Genomic DNA, 14,674 nt, shown 5'->3' with positions numbered 1-14,674 from the left:
ACATGGTAAAACCCGTCTCTACTAAAAATACAAAAATTAGCTGGGCGTGGTGGCGGGTGCCTGTAGTTCCAACTACTTGGGAGGCTGAGGCAGGACAATCACTGGAACCTGGAAGGCGGAGGTTGCAGTGAGCCAAGATTGCGCCACTGCACTCCAGCCTGGCAAAAGAGCAAGACTCCGTTTCAAAAAAAGAAAAGAAAAAAAAATTACAAGCATATTTGTAATTTATAAATCACTACAAAATTAATAAACTGAAGGATCAGAAAGCTAAGATAGATATGGATGCATCTGTTTTAAAAGTTGCCTTTCTAAATCTTAAAACGAAAAAGTTTAAACTTTACAATATACAAAGGAAAAAATTTCTAAGTAAATATTGTATGGTTTGATTAAATAATATGGAAAAGCCCAGGTAAAATGCAAAAGGAGTATACGGAAAAAAGTAGTTTTTTTTTTTTTTTTTTTTTTTTTTTTTTTTTTTTCCAGTTTTTATACACAGGCCTTTTGTTTTTTAATAGAAAAACACCTATAATGTTAAAACTCATTTAGTCACTACAAACCTTTTAGGTACTTGTTTTTGAATTCTTTTTTAACTGAAGCATAATCTTATAGAGAAATGCATAGAATATAAATGTAAAGCTCAATGAAAAACCACAAAACAAATGCTGGCATGATTCCCTTGTAGGTCAAGAGCACTGCCATGCCAGAAGGGCCCCTTCCTTTCCCTCTTCCAATCACTAGGCCTGTCATCCTCTGAAAAGGTAACCAACTAATTTACTTCCAAAAGTATAGTTTACTTTTGCCATTTTTGAACCTCATATACATACAACCATAGTATGTACTCTTTTATTAATGGCTTTATTTCACTTAACATTGTGAGATCTGTTACTTACAGATATACTTCATTAATTCCCACATATTATATTCCACTTATGATTATTGCATAGTCTAGTATATTCACTCAGTATACCATCAAGGGTTATTTGCATTATTTCCAGTTGGGACTATTACAAATAACTCTGCTACGAGCATTCTTTCTCATGTTTTGATTGTCCCACATCCTCCAACATCCCAGAAGGTTTCCTTATGCTCCTGTCTGGGGCAAAAGAACCACTCTTCTGGCCTTTATCACTATAAGTATTTATTTACAAATTTATAGGTAGTTAAGGAGTCCATCTGTCTATCCATCCACCCATTCATATGAAAGAAATCATAAATTTATGCTCTTTTGTATCTGGACTTTTTTCTCAGCATTTTATATGACTAAGCCATGGGTGTTGTATTGTCACAGCACCTCTTTTTCACTGTAATGCTGTCATCCACTGTACAAATATACCACATTTAATCCATTTTCCTGTTGATGAAAATTTAAATTGTTTCCAGTCTGGGGATATCATAAATATTTTATGAACATTCCTAAACATGTTTTTGGCACATGTAAGTACCTCATTCTCTTGAGTATACACCTATGAGTGGGTCATAGTGTATACATGTTTTAGCTTTAGTAGATACTGCCAGTTTTCTAAAGCAGTTCTACCAATTACATTTTCACCAGGAATATGTGAGAGTTCTAGCTGTTCCACATTTTTGCCAATACTTGGTATGGTCAGTCTTTTAGTTTTTGCATCCTGTTTTGGTGAAATACAGTATCTCACCGTAGTTTTAATTTACATTTTCCTGATAGCTAAAGGTACTGAGCACCTTTTCTTATGCATGTTAGTCATCTGGATATCCCTTCTTTGTAAAGTGTCCATCCTAGTCTTTTGTCCATTAAAACTTTTGAGTAACCTGATTCCTACTGATTTGTAGTTCTTTGTATATTCAAGATATGAATCGTGTGTCAGATACATAAGTATTGCAGATTGACCTCCAGCCTGTGGTGTCATTTTCTTTCTATTAAGAATATCCCTTAATAAAAAGTTTTTAATTTAAATAAAATCAATTACATCAATCACGTATTTTATAGTAAGAACTTTTTGCATCCTGCGTACCTTTACTATCCCAAGATCCTAAAATTTTCTCCCAAGTTTTCATCTAGAAGCTTTATTTTTTTTTAATCTATCACACTTAGGTGTATAGTTCATTTTTATCTATGTTGTGAGGTTAGGTTGAGTTTACTCAATTGACTCACTACTATTTATTTGAAGGAGCATCCTTTATCAAAATGCAGTGGTACCTTTAGTGTAAACCTACTTCTGCTACTGTTCCATTTGCCTGTTTATCCTTATGCCAATACCACACTGAATTACTGTAGCTTATATTTGGTGTTGATACCTGGTAGTTTTAAGTCCTCTAGCTTTATTGTTCTTCAAGATTGCTTTGGTTATTCTAGTCCTTTGTACTTTCAGATAAATTTTAGAATCTACTTTCTAATTTCTACAAATAAACCTGCTGAGCTCTTGATTAGAACTGCATTCAACTTATGGATAAATTTGGGAAGAACTGACACCTTAATATTGAATCTTCCAAGTCATGAACATGGTACCGTTTTCCCTTTAGGCATTCTTCAATTTTTCTTAGCAGTATTTGTATTTCAGTGTAGAAGGCATAAACATCTTTCACTAGATTTGTTCCTAGGTATTTTATGTATCTTCATGCTATTGTAAATGGCATTTAAATATCTTCTAATTGTGTGTGTAAAGAAAAATAACTAGTATTTGTTACTTGACTTCGTATTTAGAAATTTTAAAAATACACATTAACAGTTTGACAGATTTGACTTTTATGCATGCACAGTGACATTTGTGAATGATAATTTTAACTTCCTTTCTACCCTTTATGTCCATTGCTTTATTCTTAAAACTTTTTTACGCTCAGAGGTACATGTGCAGGTTTGTTTTATAGGTAAACTCATGCGCAGGTTTGTCTTAGAGGTAAATAGATTATTTCATCACCCAGGTACTAAGCCTAGTACCCAAGTTATTTTTTCTGATCCTCTCCTTCCTCCCATGCTCCACTCTCAAGTAGGCCCCAGTGTTTGTTGTTCCCTTTTGTGTCTGGGTGTTCTCATCATTTAGCTCCCACTTATGAGAATGAAAACATGCAGTATTTGGTTTTCCTTTCTTGTGTTAGTTTGCTAAGGATAATGGCCTCTTGCTCCATCCATGTACCTGGCAAAGGACATTATCTCATTCTTTTTTATGGCTGTATAGTATTCCATGGTGTATATTTACCACATTTTCTTTATTCAATCTTCCATTGATGGGCATTTAGGTTGATTCTCATGTCTTTGCTGTTGTGAATAGTGTTGCAATGAACATATGCATGTATGTGTCTTTATGGCACAAAGATTTATATTCCTTTGGGAATATTTACGCAGTAATGGTATTGCTGGGTCCAATGGCAGTTCTGTTTTTAGCTCTTCGAGGAATTACCACACTGCTCTCTACAATGGTTGAACTAATTTACACTCCCACCAACAATGTATAAGTATTCCCTTTTCTCCACAACCCTGCCAAAATCTGTTATTTTTTAATTTTTTAATAGCCATTCTGACGGGTGTGAGATGGTATCTCACCGTGGCTTTGATTTGCATTTCTCTAATGATCAGTGATATTGAGCTTTATTTCATATGCTTGTTGGTCACATGTATGTCTTCTTTTGAAAATGATCTGTTCATTTCCTTTGCCTACTTTTGATTGGAGTTGTTTTTATCCTGTAAATTTAAGTTCTTTATAGATGATGGATAGACCTTTGTCAGATGCAGATGCAGTTAGCAAATGTCTTCTCCCATTCTGTACGTTGTCTGTCTACTCTGTTGACAGTTTCTTTTGCTGTGCAGAAGCTCTTACGTTTAATTAGAAACCCATTTATCAACTTTTGCTTTTGTTGTGATTGCTTTTGGCATCTTCACCATGAAATCTTTGCCAGTTCCTATGTCCTGAATGGTATTGCCTAGGTTGTCCTCCAGCGTTTTTATAGTTTTGGATTTTACATTTAAGTCTTTAATCCTTCTTGAGTTGATTTTTTGCATATGGTGTAAGCAGGTCTAGTTTCAATCTTCTGCATATGGCTGTTTATCCCAGCACCATTTAATGAATGGGGTGTCCTTTTTCCCATTGCTTGTTCTTGTCAGCTTTGTTGAAGATCAGATGGTTGTAGGTGTGAGGCCTTAATTCTGGTTACTCTATTCTGTTCCATTGGTCTATGTGTCTGTTTTTGTATCATATCATGCTGTTTTGGTTATTGTTGCCCTATAGTATAAAGTCAGGGAGCATGATGCCTCCCACATTTTTGTTGTTGTTGTTGTTGTTGTTTGGCATAGGATATTGCTGTGGCTATTTGGACTCTTTTTTGGTTCCATATGAATTTTAAAAGTATTTTTTCTAGTTCCATAAAGAATGCCATTGGTAGTGGGATAGAAATAGCACTGAATCAATAAGTTGCTTTTGGCAGTATGACCATTTTAATGATATTGATTCTTCCTATCCATGAGCATGGAAAGCTTTTCCATTTATTTGTATCATCTCTGATTTGTCTAAGCAGTGTTTTGTAATTATCATTGTAGAGATTGTTCACCCCCGTTTAGCTGTATTCCTAGGTATTTTATTCTTTTTGTGCAATCATGAATGGGATTGCGTTCCTGATTGGCTCTCAGCTTGGCTGTTGTTGGTGTACAGAATGCTAGTGATTTTTGTACATTGACTTTGTATCTTAAAACTTTGCTAACGTTATCAGCTGAAGGAGCTTTTCGGATTGAGACTCTGGGGGTTTTCTAAACATACAATCATGTCGATTGCAAACAGGAATAGTTTTACTTCCTCTCCTCCTATTTGGATGCCCTTTCTTTTTCTTTCCCTCTTCCCTCTTCTCTCTCCTCTTTCTTTGTTTCTCTTGCCTAACTACTCTGGCCAGGACTTCTAATACTCTGTTGAATAGGAGTGGTGAGAGAGGGTATCATTGTCTTGTGCTGGTTTTCAAGGAGAATGCTTCCATAATTTGCCCATTCAGTATGATGTTGGCTGTGGGTCTGCCACAGATGGTTCTTACATTTTGTAGTATATTTCTTCAATACTTAGTTTATTGAGTTTTTAATATAAAGGGATATTGAATTTTGTCAAAAGCCTTTTCTACATCTATTGAGATAAACATGTGGTTTTTGTCTTTAGTCCTGTTTATGTGATGAATCACATTTATTGATTTGCACATGTTGAACCAACCTTGCATCCCAGAGATAAAACCTACATGATCATGGTAGATTAGGTTTTTGATGTGCTACTGGATTCAGTTTGCAAGTATTTTGTTGAGGATTTCTGCATCAATGATCATCAAAGATATTGGCCTAAAGTTTTCATTGTTGTGTCTCTGCCAGGTTTTGTTATCAGGACAACGCTAGCTTCACAGAATGATTTGGGAAGGATTTTCTGCTCCTCTATTTTTTGTAATAGTTTACATAGAAACAGTACCAGCTCTTCTTTCAACATTTGGTAGAATTTGGCTGTAAATCCATCTGGTCCTAGGCCTTCTTTGGTTGGCAGATATTTACTACTGCCTCAATTTCAGAACTCATTATTGGTCTGTACAGGGTATCAACTTCTTCCTGGTTCTGTCTTGGGAAGGTGTATGTGTCCAGAAATTTATCTATCTCTTCTAGCTTTGTTTGTATGCAGAAAGGTGTTCATAGTTGTCTGTGATGGTTGTTTGTATTTCTGTGGGGTCAGTGGTAACATCCTCTCTGTCATTTCTAATTGTGTTTATTTGGATCTTCTCATTTTTCTTCATTAGTCTATCTAATGGCCTACAAATTTTCCCAAAAATGCAACTCCTGTATTAGTTAATCTTTTGAATGGCTGTTCATGTTTTGATCTCCTTCTGTTCAGCTCTAATGCTAGCTTTGGGTTGGTTTTCTCTTGGTCCTCTAATTCTTTTAGTTGTGCTGCTAGATTGTTAATTTCAGATCATTTTAACTCTTTGATGTGGGCATTTGGTGCTATCTATTTCCTTCATAACATTACCTTAGCTGTGTCCCAGAGATTCTGGTATGTTGTATCTTTGTTCTCTTAGTTTCAAATAACTTCTTGATATCTGCCTTAATTTCATTATTTACTCAAAAGTCATCAGGAGCAGGTTAACTTCCATGTAATTGCATGGTTTTGAGCAACTATATTTTTAGTCTTGATTTCAACTTTTATTGTGCTGTGTGTTTGGTATTTCAGTTATTTTGCAGTTGCTGAGGATTGTTTTATGTCTGATTGTGTGGTCAATTTCAGAGTATGTGCCATGCAGCAATGAGAAAAATGTATATTCTGTTGTTTTTGGATGAAGAGTTCTATAGAGGTCTATCAGATCCATCTGGTCCAATGTTAAGTTCAGGTCCTGAATATCTTTGCTAACTTTCTTCCTTGATGATTTAATACTGTCAGCGGAATGTGGAAGTCTCCCACTATTATTTTGTGGGAGTGTAAGTCTCTTTGTAGGTCTCTAAGAACTTGCTTTATAAATCTGGGTGCTCCTATGTTGGGTGCATATATATTTAGGATAGTTAGGTTTTCTTATTGAATTGAACCCTTTACCACCATGTAATACCTTGTCTTTTTTGATTTTTGTTGTTTTAAAATCTGTTTTATCTGAAATTAGGATTGCAACCCCGGCATTTTTCTGATTTCCATTTGCTTGGCAGACGTTCCTCCATCCATTTTGAGCCTATGGGTGTCATCACATATGAGACAGGTTTCTCGAAGACAGCATATCATTGGGTCTTGCTTTTTCATCCAGCTTACCATTCTGTGCCTTTTAAATGGGGGCACTTGGCCCATTTATATTCAAGGTCAGTATTAATATGTGTGGATTTGATCCTGTCATTGTGTTGTTAGCTGGTTATTAGGCTGGCTTGTTTGTGTGGTTGCTTTATAATGTGGCTAATCTGTGTACTTAAGTGTGTTTTTGTATTGGCTGGTAACTGTCTTTTTTTTTTTATGCTCTCTCTCAGCAGAATCATGGTAACCATCTTTCCATATTTAGTGTTCCTGTCAAGATCTCTTGTAAGATGGGTCTCCATTTTACAAGCATTTGCTTATCTAAAACTCCCTCAGCATTTGCTTATCTAAAAAGGATCTTATTTCTCCTTTGTTGAGGAAGGTTTGGCTGGATATGAAATTCTTTGTTGAAGATTTTCTTAAGAATGTTGATTACAGGTCCCCAGTCTCTTCTGGCTTGAAGGGTTCCTGCTGAGAGGTCAGCTGTTAGCCTGATGGGGTTTCCTTTGTAGGTGACCTGCCCTTTCTCTCCAAGTACCTTTAATATTCTTTCATTTTGATCTTGGAAAATCTGATGATTATGTGTCTTGGGGATTATCTTCCTGTGTAGAATCTTGTTCTCTATAGTTCCTGTTGGAAGTTTTCTTGGACAATATCCTGAAATGTGTTTTCTAAGTTGTTTGCTTTCTCCCCAACCCTTTCAGGGATGCCAATGATTTGTAGATTTGGCCTCTTTACATCATCTCATATTTCTTGGAGGTTTTGTTCATTCTTTTCTATTCTTTTTTATTTTTGTCCGACTGTCTTATTCCAAAGAGCCAGTATTCAAGTTCTGAGATTATTCAGCTTGGTCTCTCTCCTGCTGTTAATACTTGTGATTGCATTGTGACATTCTTATAGTGTGTTTTTCAGCTCTATCAGATCAGTTAGGTTCTTTTTTATACTGGCTATTTCATATGTCAGTGCCTGTATCATTTTATTGTGATTCTTAGTTTCCTTGGATTGGGTTTTGCCATTCTCCTGAATCTTGATGATCTTCATGCCTATCCATATTTCGAATTCTATTTGTGTCACTTCAGCCAACTCAGCCTGGTTAAGAACCCTTGTTGGAGAACTAGTGGCCATGTGAGTTGACACTCTGACCATCTGAGTTGCTAGAGTTCTTCAGTTGATTCCTTCTGTTTGATGGTTCCATCTCTGCTTGGGGGCGTTTCTTTAACTGCTGGGCTGCCTCTGATTGAAGTGGTCAGCCAAGGTCAGGGTAGTTATGCTAGAGTTCCAGGTTGGATGACCCTGCCCAAGGAGGACAAGTGAGGACTGGGACTTGCATGGAGAACAGTCTGGCAACTTTTCTGAGGTGGGTGTTTTGTGTTGGGCATCTGTACCAGCCCCTGGTCCCTGCAGACTCTCCAGAGCCTGGAGACAGTAAGGGTGAGGGTTACAAGACAGCAAAGATGGCAACCCATCCCTCCCACTAGGAGCTCTGTCCCAGATAGTAACAGAGCTGCTACTGGCTTGATGGCCCTGGTGGGGATGGCTGGAGATCCAGGTTGGAAGGACCTGCTCAGTGACAAGATACAGAATCAGGGACCCACATAACAGTCTGGCCACTTTTCCATAGGGCTGCTACAGTGTGCTGGGGGTCCGCTCCAATCCCTTTTCATCTTGAATTTTCCAGTACCTGAAGATATAAACAAGGAAGTCTGTAAAACAGCAAAGATGGAGGACTGCCCTTCTCTCTGGGAGCTCTGTCCCAGGGAGGCACAGACCTGTTGCCGGCAGAACACACTAACAGGAGGTGGCTGGAGACTTTGGTTGGGAGATCCCACCTAGTGAGGAGTAACAGAATCAGGGACCCACATAAAAAAGCCATCTGGCTTTTTCCATAGGTGACTCCAGCCCCTAGTCACCTCAGACTCTCTAAAGCCTGAAGACAACAGCTAAGGTTGCTAAACAGCAGAAGTGGTGGCCCACCCCTCTCTTTGGGTGCTCTGTTCCAGGGAGGTTTGAAGCTGCTGCCAGTCAAAAAACACTGGTGCACATGGCTGGAAACCCTGGTCAAAAGGCCCTGTCCACTGAGGAGGAATGGGATTAGGGACTCATGTGAAAAAGCAGTCTGGCCACTTTTTCACAGAGCAGTTGTGCTGTGATGGGGGTCTCCTCGAGAGTTGCTTCGGACTCTCCAGATCCCAAAGGCAAAGAGCTAAAGCTACAAAACAGCAAAGCTGGCAGCCCATCCCTCTCTCTGGGAGATCCATTCCAGGGAGGTTTGAAACTGCTGCTGGCCAGAAAACACTGGTGGAGGTATGGTTGTAGACCTGTCAGGAGATTCCACCCAGTGAGGAGAAACGAGATCCAGGAGCCATATGAGAAAGCAGCCTGGCCACTTCTCCTTAGAGCTGTGCACCAGGGGACCACTCCAGTCCCTAACCATCTCAGACTCCCTAGAGCCCAAAGGCAACAACGGCTAAGAATGTGAAACATCAAAGATGATAGCCGATCCCTCCCCCCGGGAACTCTGTCCCAGGGAGGCTTGGAACCACTGCCAGGTGGAAAACAACAAGAGTGACTAGTGACCCTGGTCAGGAGGTCCCCCACTCATTGAGAAGCAGGGTCTGGGACCTGCATAAAAAAGCAGTCTGGGCGCTTTTCCATCGGGTGGCTGCACTGAAGGCAACAATAGCTAAGGTTACAAAACAGCAAAGATGGCAGCCCATCCCTCCCTCTGGGAGCTCCTTCTCAGAGAGGTGTAACACTGCTACCAGTGGCTGGCTAGAGTTCCAAACCAGTGGGTCTTATCCTGCAAGGTGCCATGGTAGTGGGGCCTGCAGACTATCACTGCTGTATCCCTTGGATTCAGCCTCTTTCCTAGGGGTATGTGCAGGGGTCTAACAACCCGCTTGGCTGGAGTTGCAGTTGCTTTTGATGGGAAACCTGGGTATCTAAAGCTCCCAGGGCTCTATGTGTATCTGAGCAGCTGCATTGCTGAGACTCCACGTAATTCTGTGTATCAGGCTATAGACCCTGGTGGAGTGGGCTCACAAGGGGATTTCTTGATCCATGGGTTGCAAAGATCCAAGGAGAAGTGTGGGTCGCTGGGGTCACTCACTCACTCACCACTTCCCTGGGAAGAGGAGGCTCCCCTGGCTCTGTGTCACTCCCAAGTGGGTGATTGTCCTGCTTACTTCTCTCCATTCTTTCTAGGTCAAGTTGTTTCCTTGATGAATCCCAATGCGTGTACCTGGATGCTTCAGTTGAAGGTGCTGTATTTACTTACTCCTTCTATTTCTCTCCATGAAAATGGCACACACTAGCTGCTTCTAGTTGGCCATCTTCGCCAGCCACGCTCTACATTTCTTTTTCTTGCCTTATTATACCAGCTAGAACCTCTGATAAAATATTAAACAAAATGGTGATAGTAGACATCTGTTCCTGACCTTGGGTAAGTAAGGGGAAGCAGTCAATATTTTTAATCAGTAAGTATGATGTTAGCTGCAGAATTTTTGTAGATACCATTTATAAGATTGAAAATTCCCTTCTGTTCCTAGTTTGGCAGAAGTTTTTATCATGAATGGGTGCTGAATGTTGTCAAATTATGTTTCTGTGTCTCTTAAGAGGATCACAATAGTTTTCCTTCTTTGTTCTGTTAGGGTGTTGAATTACATTGAACAATTTTGCACGTTAAGCCACCTGTATTCCTAGAATAAACCCTAAATGCTCATGATATATTATCATTTTTCTGTATCACTAAATTCAGTTTGCTAATATTTAAGATTTTTATATCTATGTTTATAATGCAATTTTTCTTTTCTTATATTGATTGTATCAAGTTCTAACCTCGTAAGTGGAGATGTGTTTCCTCCTTTTCTATTATCTGGAAGAGTTTGTGTTAAGATTAGTATTAATTCTTCCTTAAGTATTTGGAATAATTTACCAGTGAAGCCAAATGAGGCATTTCTTTGTGGAAGGTTTTTAACTGAAGATTTCATTTCTTTAATAGATACAGGACTATCCAAATGATCTAATTCTTCTTATATTAGGTTTAAGATGTTCTTAAAGAAATGTATTCATTTATTCTAAATTGCATGATTAATTAGCATAACAGTTTTTATACCATTCCTTTTGTTTTAATATCTATATGCAGATAGTTAATATCTATAGGTAGATATCACTTCTTTCATTCACTATATTGTTCATTTGTGGCTCTAAATCTCATCTCATCTACTTTGTGGGGAGTCTGAGGACAATCAGTCTTTCCAACGTTTTATCAATTTCATAATCTTTTTAAAACCAACTCTTGGCATTTCTGTTTTCCTCACTGTACATCTTCTGTCTCTGTCACTGATTTCTGCTCGTCTCTTGATGATGGCGACATTGTCTGCTATTAAATCTATCCATTGAGTTAAGTATTATTATTGTGTTTTTTTAGCTCTAAACTCATCCTTTTTAGTGCTGATCTGTAACCTGGACTATGAAAACGTGGTTTCCCTGACTCCTATTCTGCCCCTCTACACAACAGCCGGAAATTCGTCAAAAATGTAATTCAGATATCATTTCTCAATTCAAAAACCTCCAGTGTGTTCCTACCTTAACTGAGAATAAAAGCTGAAGTCATGGCATAATTTGGCCTCCTACTATACCTCTCTCTATTCTAGCTTCCTGGGCCTCCTGTGTTCTTTCAACATACCAAGCAGATTCCTGCCTCTCTTGTACTTGCTATTCTCTCTGTCTGGAACACGCTTACCTTACATATAACAATGTGGCATCCTCCCTCCTTTCCTTCAGTCTCTGCTCAAATGTTACCTTACCAGAGAAGCCTTGCCTGACCGCCTACATAAAACAGCACCCCCTACTCCTGTCAATTTTCCTTTTTTTTTTTTTTTTTTGACATGGAGTCTTCCTCTGTTGCCCAAGCTAGAATGCACTGCCACCACCTCAGCTCACTGCAACCTCTGCCTCCAGAGTTCAAGCAATTCTCCCTGCCTTAGCCCCCTGAGAAACTGGGATTACAGGCGCCTGCCACCATGCCTGGCTAATTTTTGTAGTTTTAGTAGAGATGGGGTTTCCTCATGTTGGCCAGGCTGGTCTCAAACTCCTGACCTCAGGTGATCCGTCCGCCTTGGCCTCCCAAAGTGTTGGGATTACAGGTGTGAGCCACCACGCCCAGCCTACTCCTGTCAGTTTTCCTCTTAGTACTCACCTCCACCTGATAGTATTTCTTTCTTTATTCTATGTCTCCTAACCAACTACAATGTAAACGCCTCGGTGCAGGGTCTTTGTTTACTTCTGTATTCCAGTGAATGAGTAAGTACCTGATACATAATAGATGCTTAACAGATCTATTGAGTAAATTGGATAAATGAATACAGATAAACCTTGTAGGGAAGACAGTCTGACCAAGGCTGTTAGTAATAGGAATGAAAATAAATGGGGTGGGGGAAAATTTGAGAGGCATCATAAAGGAAGAATTCATAGGCTTTATGAGTTCTTATTTTAGGTTGAATAGTGTCTCCCAAAAATTCATGGGCACCCAGAACCTTAGAATGTGACTGTGGTATAATAAGAAATATATTTGGTCTTTGTCCCCAATTCCTGGTACAGAGCTGCTAAGACCTGTGGAATTTGTAAGTGATAGGAGTGTTTTTGTTTAATTCATAACAAGTCCCTTTCAATCATACCTGAGTTGATGTTAATGAGGTAACTTAAAGTTGAGGCCCCTAGACAGCCTAAGGATGGGGGCTGGTCACCAGAAAGACCAAGTGATTAGATGGTGAATGCTTTCAGGTTCACTCCCCTGACCCGTATGAAGGGGTGGGGGCTGGAGATTGTGCTCTACAAAAGCTCTTCAACAACGAGATTTTGAGAGCTTCCAGGCTGGTGACCACATTGACTTGCTGGGAGGGTGGCTCACACAGAGAGGGCATGGAGGCTTTACACCCCGACCCCCAACACCTTGCCCAATGCATTTCTCCTATTTGGCTATTCCTGACTTTTATCCTTTACAATAAACTGGTAAATATAGTGTTTTCCTGAATTTTGTGAGCCATTCTAGCAAACTATTAAACTGAAGGAGGGGGTCGTGGGAATCCCTAAGTTAGTCAGTCAGAATATAGGTGACTCAGACTTGCAGCTGGTGTCTGCAGTTGGGGCAGTCTTGTGGGACTGAGCCCTTTAACTTGTGGGATCTGACTCTAACTCCACGTAGATAGTTTCAGAATTGAATTTCTGGACACCTGGTTGGTATCCAGAGAACAGAGAAATGATCGCTGGCATTGGAAAAGACCCTAGAGTAATCTTATTTGGAAATAGGGTCTACAAATGTAATCAAGTTAAGATGAAGTTAGATTGGATTACAGTGGGCCCTAAATCCACTATGGCTGGTGTACTTACATAAGAGGAGTGAAATCTGGACACAGAGCTACAGCTACACAGGAAGACCACCATGTAAAGACAAGGCAGAGACTGGAGAGATGTGTCCGTCTAAAACCTAAGGAACCCCAAGGATTACCAGCAACTACCAGAAGCTAGACAAGGGGCATGAAAAAAGATCCTCCTCCAGAGCCTTTTGAAGAAGAATGCTTCTGCTGACACTCTGACTGTAGATTTCTAGGCTCCAGAACTGTGAGAGAATAAGCTTCTGTTGTTTTAAGCCACAAGGTTTGTGGTAATTTGTCACAGCAGCCCTAGGAAACTAATATAGTGCCTGACTAAATTTGGAGATAAGGCAGACCTCAGGATGAATCACAGGTTTGAAGCCTAAGTGACTGCAAGAATAACTTCTACTGAAAGAAATGGAAAGTCCAGAGGGAAAATTAGTGGAAAGGAATGATTCTAATTTTTACTTGAGTGGTCCAACACAATCACAGGATAGTCAAATGGATGCCTTAGTGTTATAAACATTATGACACAAAGGACTAATAGAACAATTAAAAAAATATAGGTGTAAGAATTAAGGCTGGGATTCCCCTTTTACCACCTTCTAGTCAAATCCAATTAACTTTTTTTCAATGATTATGTTAATGACCATTTATCTTTGATACCTTTCTTTACCTTTGGTTCCCATAACATCACAATATAGCTTCTACCTCTGTTCACCACCACACCTAGCTCCTCGTTCTAAGTAAATTTACTATTCTTCGGCGATCTGCAAAATCTTGAGTTTCTATTTCTCTAATTTGAATTATTCATCTCTGAAATACACATTCTATTATTTCTAGTTACCTATATAATATCTTAAGACTCTACGTCATGTCTACATGGAGGCACTGCCATCGTTTCCTATCTGACATATGTTTCACATCTTTCTACTCAACTGACGTTCTTCAATCCATTATAGTAACTCCACTTACGTCTTCTCACAGCTAAAATACTTCATAGTTTTCTTTCTTATTTACCAATCTATTCTGCAATTATTTTTTCCTTTGGAATACCTCTGGCAGTCACCTTTCACCTTCATTTCTATATTCTAAGTCCCAATTTTAGACTTCTTACCTCACTTTAAGTTTACTATAGCATCTTCCTAACTGGTCTCCTTGTCTTCAGATTTTTTTCTATCTAGCACAGTGGTTCTCAAATTTTAGAGTCCGCATAAATCACCCAGGAGTGACTAGTGGGATTATTTAAGTGTTTCTTGCATGTTATCTTATTTCTCCAACAAGATTATATAGTTATCAAAACCAAGGAGTAATCACGGCTTCTATTTCCCCCCAGTGTATAGCATAATCTAGGCCACACAACATATTCAATCAGGTATTTTGCAACTTCAAGACTATGATTCATCTCTTTTTTGAAAACATCCATAATAGTATCTGACCAAGAAGCATTTCAGAGACATATACCTTAGAATAAAAATAACAAGTTGTCATTCCAGGTTCCTCAAGAAAAAAGAAAAACCCAACTCACTGTGCTTGCTTCAAGAGATCTCTCTTCAGTGGGGATAGGGGAAATACATTCTCTCTGTATGTATCAATCACAGAAGGGCA

The 14,674-nt window shown here is 39.1% G+C and overlaps 1 protein-coding gene across 2 annotated transcripts in view; it reads right to left on the bottom strand.

Annotated features, from left to right (window-relative positions):
* CEP83 (centrosomal protein 83kDa) overlaps positions 1-14,674 on the bottom strand; it is a 105,664-nt gene that overhangs the window by 7,265 nt on the left and 83,725 nt on the right. The gene's annotated exons all lie outside the window — the stretch shown is intronic.

Source organism: Mandrillus leucophaeus, unplaced genomic scaffold (assembly GCF_000951045.1).
Source record: "Mandrillus leucophaeus isolate KB7577 unplaced genomic scaffold, Mleu.le_1.0 Scaffold427, whole genome shotgun sequence".
Lineage (NCBI taxonomy): Eukaryota > Metazoa > Chordata > Mammalia > Primates > Cercopithecidae > Mandrillus > Mandrillus leucophaeus.
This window is presented reverse-complemented; position numbering and strand designations above follow the sequence as displayed.